This window comes from Mus musculus, chromosome 4 (assembly GCF_000001635.26).
Source record: "Mus musculus strain C57BL/6J chromosome 4, GRCm38.p6 C57BL/6J".
NCBI lineage: Eukaryota > Metazoa > Chordata > Mammalia > Rodentia > Muridae > Mus > Mus musculus.
This window is the reverse complement of record NC_000070.6, coordinates 132,596,609-132,608,040: the sequence shown is the minus strand read 5'-3', so window position 1 is coordinate 132,608,040 and position 11,432 is coordinate 132,596,609.

Below are 11,432 nucleotides of genomic sequence, written 5' to 3'. Positions count from 1 at the left end.
AAAGCAGAATGCTCAGGTCCAGTTCGTGGCTCAGAGACCATCTCTGACTCCAGTTCCAGGGCATCCAACACCCTTTTCATAAATCTTTCCCAGCTCTTACCACACTCGAGACCAGGCCTCCTAGGAGACAAACCACAGCTGATCCTAAAGCGCTTCCAATTCACTCAACAAATGTATCGACTGTCTTCCCAAGTTCGCGGTCAAGATACAGGTACACCAAAGGAGAAGCTTCCTGCTCCCAGGAGACCTACGGTGTATCAAGGAATAGGCACTAAAGAGGAAACAGAAGTCACAGTTGCAGGCAGACACAGCGGCGGCATCTGTGACACCAGCAGGTGGGAGCTAAGGCAGGAGGATCATCACACGTCTAAGGCCATCAAGACCCAGTCTCACAACTACAAATTGTTGCTATTGGGGCTGGAGAGATGGCTCAGCTGGTAAGAGCACTGACTGCTCTTCTGAAGGTCCTGAGTTCAAATCCCAGCAACCACATGATGACTCACAACCATCTGTAATGAGATCTGATGCCCTTTTCTGGGGTGTCTGAAGACAGCTACAGTGTACTTACATATAATGAATAAATAAATCTTTTAAAAAAAGAATTATTGCTATTATTTCAGGAAGGAAGGAGTGCCATACATGCTTTCAAAACAGAGTGAGGAGACAGAGATGGTTGAAAAGGTAGCTCTTTCTCTCTCTTTCTTTCTTTTCTTCCTTTCTTTCTCTCTTTCTTTGTAGCTTATTTATCTTACTCGTTACACTGTGATGAATTGAGCAGACATGGCATTAGGAAGACTGCCAGATCTGACTCTGGGTTTCCAGAAGGGAAGGGATTTTTCCACTGGGTGCTGAGGTGTGTTCTGAAGACTCAAGAGCATGGGCATGAAGAGGGTCAAGTCCCTGAGGTGGAAGTCATGAACTACAGTCATGCACCAGCAAGAAAGAAGCCTCGGCCCTTAAGCAGGGATAAGGGAGGGATGGAGGTGGAGAGGGAGGAAAAGGTTAGGAACAAGCAGATCTCCAGAGGGTCGGTGAGGAACTTGGAAAGACTCAGGTCCGCTGAGGAGTCACTGAGAGGTTCTGTGCAGAGGTGCAGCTTTCCCCCCCCCCCCCCCGAGACAGGGTTTCTCTGTGTAGCCCTGGCTGTCCTGGAACTCACTCTGTAGACCAGGCTAGCCTCGAATTCAGAAATCTACCTGCCTCTGCCTCCCAAGTGCTGGGATTAAAGGTGTGCACCACCACTGCCTAGCTGGCTAATTTTTTATTAGATATTTTCTTCATTTACATTTCAAATGCTATCCCCAAAGCCCCCTATAGCCTCCCTGCCCCCCACCACCACCCTGCTCCCCAACCCACCCACTCCTGCTTCCTGGCCCTGGCATTCCCTTGTACTGGGGCATATAATCTTCGCAATACCAAGGGCCTTTCCTCCCACTTATGGCTGACTAGGCCATCCTCTGCTACATATGCAACTAGAGACACAGCTCTAGGGTAGGTGGGGGGTAACTGGTTAGTTCATATCGTTGTTCCTCCTATAGGGTTGCAGACCCCTTTAGCTCCTTGGGTACTTTCTCTAGCTCCTTCATTAAGGACACTGTGTTCCATCCAATAGATGACTGTGAGCATCCACTTCTGTATTTGTCAGGCATTGGCATAGACTCACAAGAGAGAACTATGTCAGGGTCCTGTAAGCAAAATCTTTCTGGCATATGCAATAGTGTCTGGGTTCACTCTGAGTAAGGTGTGCCAGCTCAAACCTGGAATCCTCTGGAAGATTGTTGTGGGTCTGAGGCCAGCCTGGGCTATAGAGAGTCAGTTCCAGGCCAGAGCAAGCAACAAAGATAAGAAGAGCCTGTCTCAAAAGCCAAAAATTAATTAATTCAAGTAAAAGATCGCTCTGGTCACTGTTCGAATTCTGAGGGGGGTGGGTGTTACATAGATCCAGGCCAGCTGTATTGGCAGCCAGAGCTGTTGATAGAGGCCACGGTGAGGAAGAGAGTCTTGAACTATTTTGACAGTTCCACTTCCTGCTTCTGGTTCCTCATAAAGTCAGGCTTCTTGCCCCTGAGTTCATCCAAATTCCTCTTTGATCTCCTTCCAACCCTCACTCTTACCCTGTTTCCTTCTTGCTTGGGTAAGCTAACGTGGAAGACGGTCTGTTATTTGCACCCAAATCACCCTGACAATGAGACTTGCAGGTTCCATAACCTGCTCCAACTCCCCCACCGCCCAGTGCCATCTGCCCAGCAGTAGGGAACAAGGTTTGACTTGTGAGTAATACACACAGGAGTGGCCAATCTCCCAAGGAAAACGATCTTCCAGGGAACTTCTAAAGGAAGCTGTCCAAGATGACTTTACCTTATGGTGTGGAAAGAATGCTTATGAGGGGCTGGCGAGATGGCTCAGCGGGTAAGAGCATTGACTGCTCTTTCAAAGGTCCTGAGTTCAAATCCCAGCAACCACATGGTGGCTCACAACCATCCATAACAAGATCTGACTCCCTCTTCTGGAATGTCTAAAGACAGCTACAGTGTACTTACATATAATAAATAAATTAATTTTAAAAAAAGAATGCTTATGAGATGCCCAGAGATGGCTACCACACCAGATCAGAAGTATAGGTAGCACTCACAGGCACTGACATGTGTAGCTTATGTGCTGGGCTTTGTCCTAAAGAGTTTGCATGGATTCGCTCATTTAAGCCTCAGGGGAATCATAAGGAGTAGGCTGTCACTGTTCCTACTTTTACAGATAAGAATCACAAAACTGGGGCTGGGGTTTAGCTCTGCAGTAGTCTGGATGGATGAGCCGCAGGGTTTGGTCCCCCAACCACACACACAAGAATAAACTCACAAGCCAGTCAGCGGTGGTGGATGCCTTTAATCTTCCTCTGCATTTGGGAGGCAGAGGAAGGCAGATCTCTGTGAGTTTGAGATCACCCTGGTCTACAGAGAGACTTCCAGCACAGCCAGGGCTACACAGAGAAACCCTGTCTCAAAAAAACAAACTAAAATAAAATAATAATATTCATAAAAATGAGTGTGCAGGTGAGCCCAGCTGTTCTGGTTTCACACTCTCCCCCAGTGCCTGTCTGTTTCCTGAGACAGTTGAAATCAAGCTATACTGGACTCTAAAATATCCCATGTTGTATAAAACAATGACTGTGCCATGCCCTAAGGGTCTCCACTGTACAAACAGCTTTTGACTCTGTCTCAAGGGACAAGAACGACTATAGCTGGGTGGGCCCAGGACTGTCTCTCAGTCACCATCCCTTCAGCACAGACCGGCAAACTACTTATTGCTGAGGAGAGATGGGGTGAATCAACACCATGGGGACATAGTTGGATTAAAGCCATATTAGTGGGCTGGAGAAATGGCTTAGCGGTTAAGAGCACTGCCTGCTCTTCCAGAGGTCCTGAGTTCAAATCCCAGCACCCACATGGTGGCTCACAACCACCTGTAATGGGATCAGATGCCTACTTCTGGTGTGTCTGAAGGCAGCTACAGTGTACTCATATATATATGATAAATAAATCTTTAAAAAAAACAACATATTAGGAACAACATATTAGGAGGAAGCTGGAGAGATAGCTCAGTGATTAAGTGTGTGTGCTTTTTCTTGAAGAGGAGCTGGGTTCAGTTCTCAACACCGACATCGGAGCTCACAACACCTGTTACCCCAGTTCCAGGGGATTCAATGCCTCTGTCCTTTGCAGACACATATTCTCATGTGCACATATCCCCATACACACACACACACTCCTCACACACACATTTACATACACTTTGACACATATGCACACCCATGCACATAATTAATCATAAAATAATTCTTTAAGAATATGTAAAAACCAAGCCCAAAGCCGGACATGGTGGCACATGCCTTTAATCCCAGCACTCAGAAGGCAGAGGTAGGCAGATTTCTGAGTTCGAGGCCAGCCTGGTCTACAGAGTGAGTTCCAGGACAGTCAGGGCAACACAGAGAAACCCTGTCTCGAAAAACCAAAAACCAAAAAACAAAAACAAAAAACCAAAACCAAAAAACCAAGCCCAAGAACTTAGCGGATACACCAGACCAAGGAAGGGGTGTGCCACCCTACCTTGGAACTCCGTTGTATGAGAGACACCTAGCACTACAATGGTCCCACACCAGCCTATCATCTGATACTTGCCATGTGTGTGCTAACACTTTTGAGAATTCTGGAATTTCTGATTCTTTTTTAAAAAAAACACACACAAAATGTAAAAATGTGCTTTTGTTTTAATCCCAAGTGTGGGGTGTGGGGTTTGGGGCGTGGGGTGTGGGGTGTGGGATGTGGGGCTTGGGGTGTGGGGCTGCTTCTGACTGTCCACAGCAGCTGACTGTGATCTGCCTCGTGCTCTCGCAGAAGTGTGGTTTTGCCAGCTGCAGAGAGTTTCTGCAGTTGTGTGATGCTTAGAATTCTGAGAACTTTTTAGAGGGTGTTGTATAAATGCTAGGGCCCGAAGAGATGGGATGGGTGGTTGTTGGGTATTTAGGAGGTTGGTTGTGGTTTGTTAGCCACTATGGTCAAAGAAGAAGCAAAAGGAAAGATATTAGATTCAGGGCTCTCTTCCCCCTCTATCCTTGTTTCCTCCTATCTAGTGTTGGGGGGGCATAAAATGGGGGGAATAAAGGGTGGGAACAAGAAGAACCCACAAAATAACAAAGACCAGCTACATGTGTGCATCAGGAACCAGCAGGCATGGGACTCCCCGGCTGTCTCCGGGGCTTCACCTCTGCTATTGATGCACCTCGGTTGCCTTCCCGTTCACCTGTTCCCTCTCTGGCCTTGAACCTAGACCTGGACCCACTCTTCCTGCTCCCAAACCCCAGTGCTGACTTCTTTCTCCTAGCAGAACTCTGCAGCTTGGCTCTCAAGTTCCAACTCCAGCAGCTCCAGAAGCCGCTCCTCCCTCCAGGCGCTGGTCTGGTTCCTATCTTAGGACAAACTCACCCTCCATCTACCTTGGAGACCCTCGGACTCTGCTGCAGCCTCTGGAACTTGTATTCATTCCGTGGACCCATATGAACGCATGTAGACTTATAGCTGTGTTTAATGTATGCTTTGTGGTGTGTGATATGAAAGTTCATATAAATTAGGGCGAAAAAGAACCTGCATTGTCCTTGATCCTGTTACCACTGGAGGTGGGACTGTCTAACAGATTCCTGTCATTAAAACTGCTAAACTTAGCTGGGCAGTGGTGGTGTGTGCCTTTACTCTCAGCACTCGAGAGGCAGAGGCAAGCTGGTCTTTGAGTTGGAAGTCCAGTCTACAGAGCCAGTTCCAGGACAGCCAGGGTTATACAGAGAAACCCTGCCTCAAAACAAACAAACAAACAAATAAAAAGGAGCTGCTGGCCGGGCGGTGGTGGTGCACGCCTTTAATCCCAGCACGTGGGAGGCAGAGGCAGGTGGATTTCTGAGTTCGAGGCCAGCCTGGTCTACAAAGTGAGTTTCCAGGACAGCCAGGGCTATACAGAGAAACCCTGTCTCGACACAAATCCTAACCTTGTGGAAAGACCCAGATGACTGTTGTCTAGGTTTCTAACATAGCACACGCATGACCCAGTATCTGGTGTAGCTCATGCTGGCTTTGAACTTGCTCGGTAGCTCCTGATTCTCCAGCCTCTACCTCCCCAGTGCTGGGATTGCAGGCAGCTTGTGCAACCAAGCCTAGGGAATGTGGCAGTGTCAGATCCAGCTTTGTGCAAGCTAAGCAAGCATTCTACCAACTGAGCCACACCCCAGCCCAGGCCAATGTCTGCCGGCACACAAATAGCACTCGATTGAACAGGACTGACTTACTCACTGTGGCAAGCTTGGCATCCCTGGCCCCAAACACCTCCACAGCCCTGAGCAGCCGTATCACATATTGTTCTGTCCTTTTTATAGACAAGGAAAGCAGACCCAGGGAGCTGGCATAGCTTGACCCACCATGCTGGACAAGTAGAAGGAGAGAGAGGCACCTTCACAGCTCAAAGCTCTAACCGATGCTTATAACTATTCGGCTACCCTGACTTACTTAAGGTGAAGGAAAATGATGGATGAGGGATGAAGGGGAAGCCCTTGAAGTAGAGGCCAACAGACCCTCAGGAGTTCCCGGGAGCCACTCTAGGTGGGAAAGGCAAAGACTGGCAGGAACCAGCCAACCTTCCCTTATACAGGGATGGCAACACACAGAGAAAGAAGTGTACTGGCTGGTTGGTTTTGTGTGTGACACAAGCTAGGGTCATCAGAGAGGAAGGAGCCTTGGTTGAGAAAAGGCCTCTATGAGATCCAGCTGTTTGGAATGTTCTCAATTAGTGATCAGTGGGGTAGGGCCCAGCCCACTGTAGATGGGGCCATCCCTGGAATGGTGGTCCTGGAGTTCTATTAAGAAAGCAGGCTGAACAAGCCAATAAGCAGCACATGACCTCTGCATCAGCTTCTGCCTCCAGGTTCCTGCCCTGCTTGAGTTCCTGCCCTGTCTTCTTTTGATGATGAACAGTGATATGGAAGCATAAGCCAAATGAACTCTTTCCTCCCTAACTTCCTTTTTGGTTATAGTGTTTCATCAGAGCAATAAAATCCCTAAGACAAGAAGGATGTTGTAGTCTATCTTGTGTTGCTAAATAAAACAAAGCATTGAGAACATAGCTCAAGCCGGGCGGGGTGGCACACGCCTTTAATCCCAGCACTTGGGAGGCAGAAGCAGGTGGATTTCTGAGTTCGAGGCCAGCCTGGTCTACAAAGTGAGTTCCAGAACAGCCAGGGCTACACAGAGAAACCCTGTCTCGAAAAAAAAAAAAAAAAAAAAAAAAACAACAAAAACAAAAACAACACAAAAAAACAAGCAAATAAACACACACACACAAAAACTAAAAAACAATGATAAACAAAACCTGAAAAGAATCAAGTTGTCTAATATAAGTCATGCTAAATGTTATTAGTTTAAAACCAAATGCCAAGCCAGGAAGTAGTAGCTTATGCCTTTAATCTCAGAGCTCAGGAGGCAGAGACAGGCAGATCTCTGAGGTCAAGGGCAGCCTGGTCTACAGAGTGACTTCCAGGACAGCCAGGTCTACACAGAGAAACCCTGCCTCAAAAAAAAAAATAAATAAAAATAAAAATAAAACCAAATGCCAGGGGAGTACAAATGGATGGCTATTACAAAGCTCTTTCAGCCAACGGATGTCACAGACCACTGAGCCAAAACAAAACAGAAAACAAACAATGAAAAGAGAAAAGCAGAAGGCGCTGCATGGACTATCACCTCACTTAGCTCAACCTCCTCTCCATCAGCCCTGCCCTGACCCCTAACTCTGCTATTTTTGCCCCGTTTGGCACCTTTGAACTTGTGGAAGATTCTGACTCAGCCTGTCACCCCTCAGTCCTGGTTCTGCTTTCTCCTGCCCACTTCAGCAGGAACGCCCTGTGCAAGTGTGGCCATTGTATGTCTTGGTCAGCAATCACTTGTTTGTGAGATTGAATTCCTTCAAACTCGGAGAAAGAAAGACTCAAAGACCAAGAGTCATCTAGAAGCCGAGATAATAATCACAGTCATGATTGGGGACAGGACACCTTTACCTACCTCTCTATCTAGGGAGACACCATACTGTATTGTTATGCCGAAATGAATGTGAGCCCTCCTGGTATGAAGAAGGGACAAAGGATAAGGAAAGGAGAGAGAACGCTCAGAAGAGACTACCCCGAGAAGAACTATTATCTATTTTACCATCTGCTAGATTGGCTACGGCAAGACTAAAGAGCACAGCAAACGAGTGAGATTGGAATGTACAACCCCAAATGCAGCACTTACAACATCGAACATTTTGAGAGGAAGATAAGTGAGAAACTGGAGTCTCCAGAGGGAATTTCTTCCCCACCCATATTTTACCCAAAAACAAAGCACTGATTGTCTATATGTAACAGAAGAGGAAAAACACTCCTATTGCTGGAAACAGAGAGCTGCTGACAGGATTAATCAGTTCCAACCAAGCCTTTGGAAAGAAACCCTAATCTTCAGTAGTCCGCCCTTGTCATCATCCCACGGTTAATTGCCCATTGTCCAGACCCCACTTCCCCACAGTCTTTTCCTGTCTTCACAGTTCATGACTCCTGTTAAAATGACATAAGCCAGGACTGGAGAGATGGCTCAGAGGTTGGGAGCATTGGCTGCTCTTCCAGAGGTCCTGAGTTCAGTTCCCAGCAACCACATGGTGACTCACAACCATCTGTAATGGGATCTTCTGGTGTGTCTGAAGATAGCGAGAGTGTACTCATATACATAAGATAAATAAATACATTCTCTAAAAATATATATATAAACCAGACACACAAACACATGCTGCTAATCCAGCACTTGGGAGTCTCAGGGAGGAAGATTGCAAGTTCATGACCAGTCTGGGCTACACAGCAAGACTGGACCACAAGGCAAGACACTAAGATCCAGGGGCTGGAGATGGCTCATGCCTGTCATCCTGGGAGGCAGAGGCAGGACAATCATAACGTAAAGATCATCCTCGGTTCCATAGCATGTTTAAGCCTGATTTGGGCTAGGGTGAGATCTGTCTTAAAAAGGAAAACCAAGCCAATGGCATGGCTCAGTGGTTAAGGTCATCTTCAAGCCTGGTGACCCGACTTCCATCCCTGGGACTCACAGGATAGAAAAAGAGAACTGACTTCCTTGAGTTGTCTCCTGACCTCCATGTGTGCATCATAACACATGCAGAGTCCCCCTCCCCAGTAAATGAGTTAATAGAAAGAAAAGTAAATAAATACATAAAGAAAGTCACTAGCCTGTGTGAGTCCCTGGCTCCAACCTCTAATACTGAAATAAATTAATGAACAAATAATGAAGCAAAAAAATTTAAGTGGACCTGGAGAGATGCCTGAGCAGTCTAGAATGCTTGCGGCTCTTGCAGAGGACCAGTTTGGTACCCAGCCCCTACATCAGTGGCCTCACTTCTAGCTCCAGTTTCAGGAGACACAGTGCCCTCTTCTGGACGACAAGGGCACCTGCACTCAAACACACACACACACACACACACACACACACACACACACACACAGTTAATTAAAATAACTCATTTATTGTTTGTTTTTCTGAGACAGTCTCTCTATACAGTGCTGTCTGTCTTGGAATTCACTATATAGACCAGGCTGCTCTCAAACTCATAGAAATTTACCTGCCTCTGCCTTCCACATGGTGATTAAAGCATGCACCACCATGCCCAGCACAAAAATAAAATAACTCTAAATAAATAAATAGATGAATAAATAGTTTTTAAACTGGGGCCAGTGAAGTGGCTCAGCAGGTAACAGTGCCTGTCACCAACCCTCATGACCTAGTTCAATCCCTAGAACCTGCATAACGGAAGGAGCAAACTGACTCCTGCAAGTTGTCCCCTGATCTCCACACTTGCTCTGTGGCACTATTTGTGTGTGTGCGCGCACACACACACACACACACAAATGTAATTTAAAATGAAGAAAAATATTCTTCCATGCATGAGTTTTAATAGCTACTCTGTCATCCTTTGCAAGGCCACAAAGCCTCATGTTCGTAGACTCTGAAGTCAACCTGCCATGTTTTTAATCCCACACATACCAAGTGTATATGATGATCGGTACGGAAGCACTTAAATCCATAAGCCTGCTATTTAGTTTTTCTGCACCACGGATGAAATTAGGAAACAGGATTTGGTAAAGCAAAGTAGATTTGTTTACAGTTTGAAGAAACTGGGGAAAGAAAGTGAGTTTCTCTCTATCACTTGTGGAGCACAGGCCCAGTTTTACAGAAAGATGAAATCACTGGCGTGGAGTGAGATGCCTGTAGTCCCAACCCTCTGAAGGTAGACGCAGGAGGAACAGGCATTCACTGTCACACTCTGCTACATAGAGTTCAAGGCCAGCCCTATGTACCTTCTGCACACGAGACCCTGTCAAAGAAAGAAGAGGAGAGTGGGCAGGAAGGAGAGAGAGAGAGACTGAGAGAGAGAGACTGAGAAAGAGAGAGAGACTGAGAGAGACTGAGAAAGAGAGAGAGACTGAGAAAGAGTGAGAGACTGAGAAAGAGACAGAGAGACTGAGAGAGAGAGACTGAGAGAGAGAGAAAGACTGAGAAAGAGAGCGACTGAGAAAGAGAGAGAGACTGAGAAAGAGTGAGAGACTGAGAAAAAGAGAGAGACTGAGAAAGAGAGAAGGACTAAGAAAGAGAGAGAGAGACTGAGAAAGAGAGAGAGACTGAGAAAGAGAGAGACAGAGAAAGAGTGAGAGACTGAGAAAAAGAGAGAGAGACTGAGAAAGAGAGAGAGACTGAGAAAGAGAGAGACTGAGAAAGAGAGGACTGAGAGAGAGAGAAAGACTGAGAAAGAGAGCGACTGAGAAAGAGAGAGAGACTGAGAAAGAGTGAGAGACTGAGAAAAAGAGAGAGAGAGACTGAGAAAGAGAGAAGGACTAAGAAAGAGAGAGAGAGACTGAGAAAGAGAGAGAGACTGAGAAAGAGAGAGACAGAGAAAGAGTGAGAGACTGAGAAAAAGAGAGAGACTGAGAAAGAGAGAGAGACTGAGAAAGAGAGAGAGACTGAGAAAGAGAGGACTGAGAAAGAGAGAGAGACTAAGAAAGAGAGAGACAGAGAAAGAGAGACTGAGAGAAAGAGTGAGAGACTGAGAAAAAGGGAGAGAGACTGAGAAAGAGAAAGAGACTGAGAAAGAGAGAAGGACTGAGAAAGAGAGAGAAACTGAGAAAGAGAGAGAGAGACTGAGAAAGAGAGAGAGACTGAGAAAGAGAGAGAGAGACTGAGAAAGAGTGAGAGACTGAGAAAAAGAGAGAGAGACTGAGAAAGAGAGAGAGACTGAGAAAGAGAGAGACTGAGAAAGAGAGAGAGAGACTGAGAAAGAGAGAGAGCAAGAGACTGAGAGAGAGAGACTGAGAAAGAGAGAGAGAGACTGAGAAAGAGAGAGAGACTGAGAAAGAGAGAGACTGAGAAAGAGAGAGAGAGACTGAGAAAGAGAGAGAGCAAGAGACTGAGAAAGAGAGAGACTGAGAAAGAGAGAGAGAGACTGAGAAAGAGAGAGAGCAAGAGACTGATAAAGAGAGAGACTGAGAAAGAGCGAGAGAGAGAGAGACTGAGAGAGAGAGACTGAGAGAGAGAGAGAGATTCAGGAAGGGAATCATAACTCAGTGACTGCCGAACACCCGTCATAAATGGCATACATGTCACCCTCTTCCAAGGCTCAGGGAACATCTTAGGAAAAGGGTTGAGAAGAATATGAGAGGCAGAGGAAAGAGCTGGATGCTGTGGTACGGCTAGGCCACTGAGCTCTTCTCTGGACGCTCAGCAGACACAAGCCCTGCACAAGAGGAGATCCATCAGCATCGTGCCACGCTGTAGGAAGGGGTTCCATGGCTCACCCAGCCGTGAGGACTT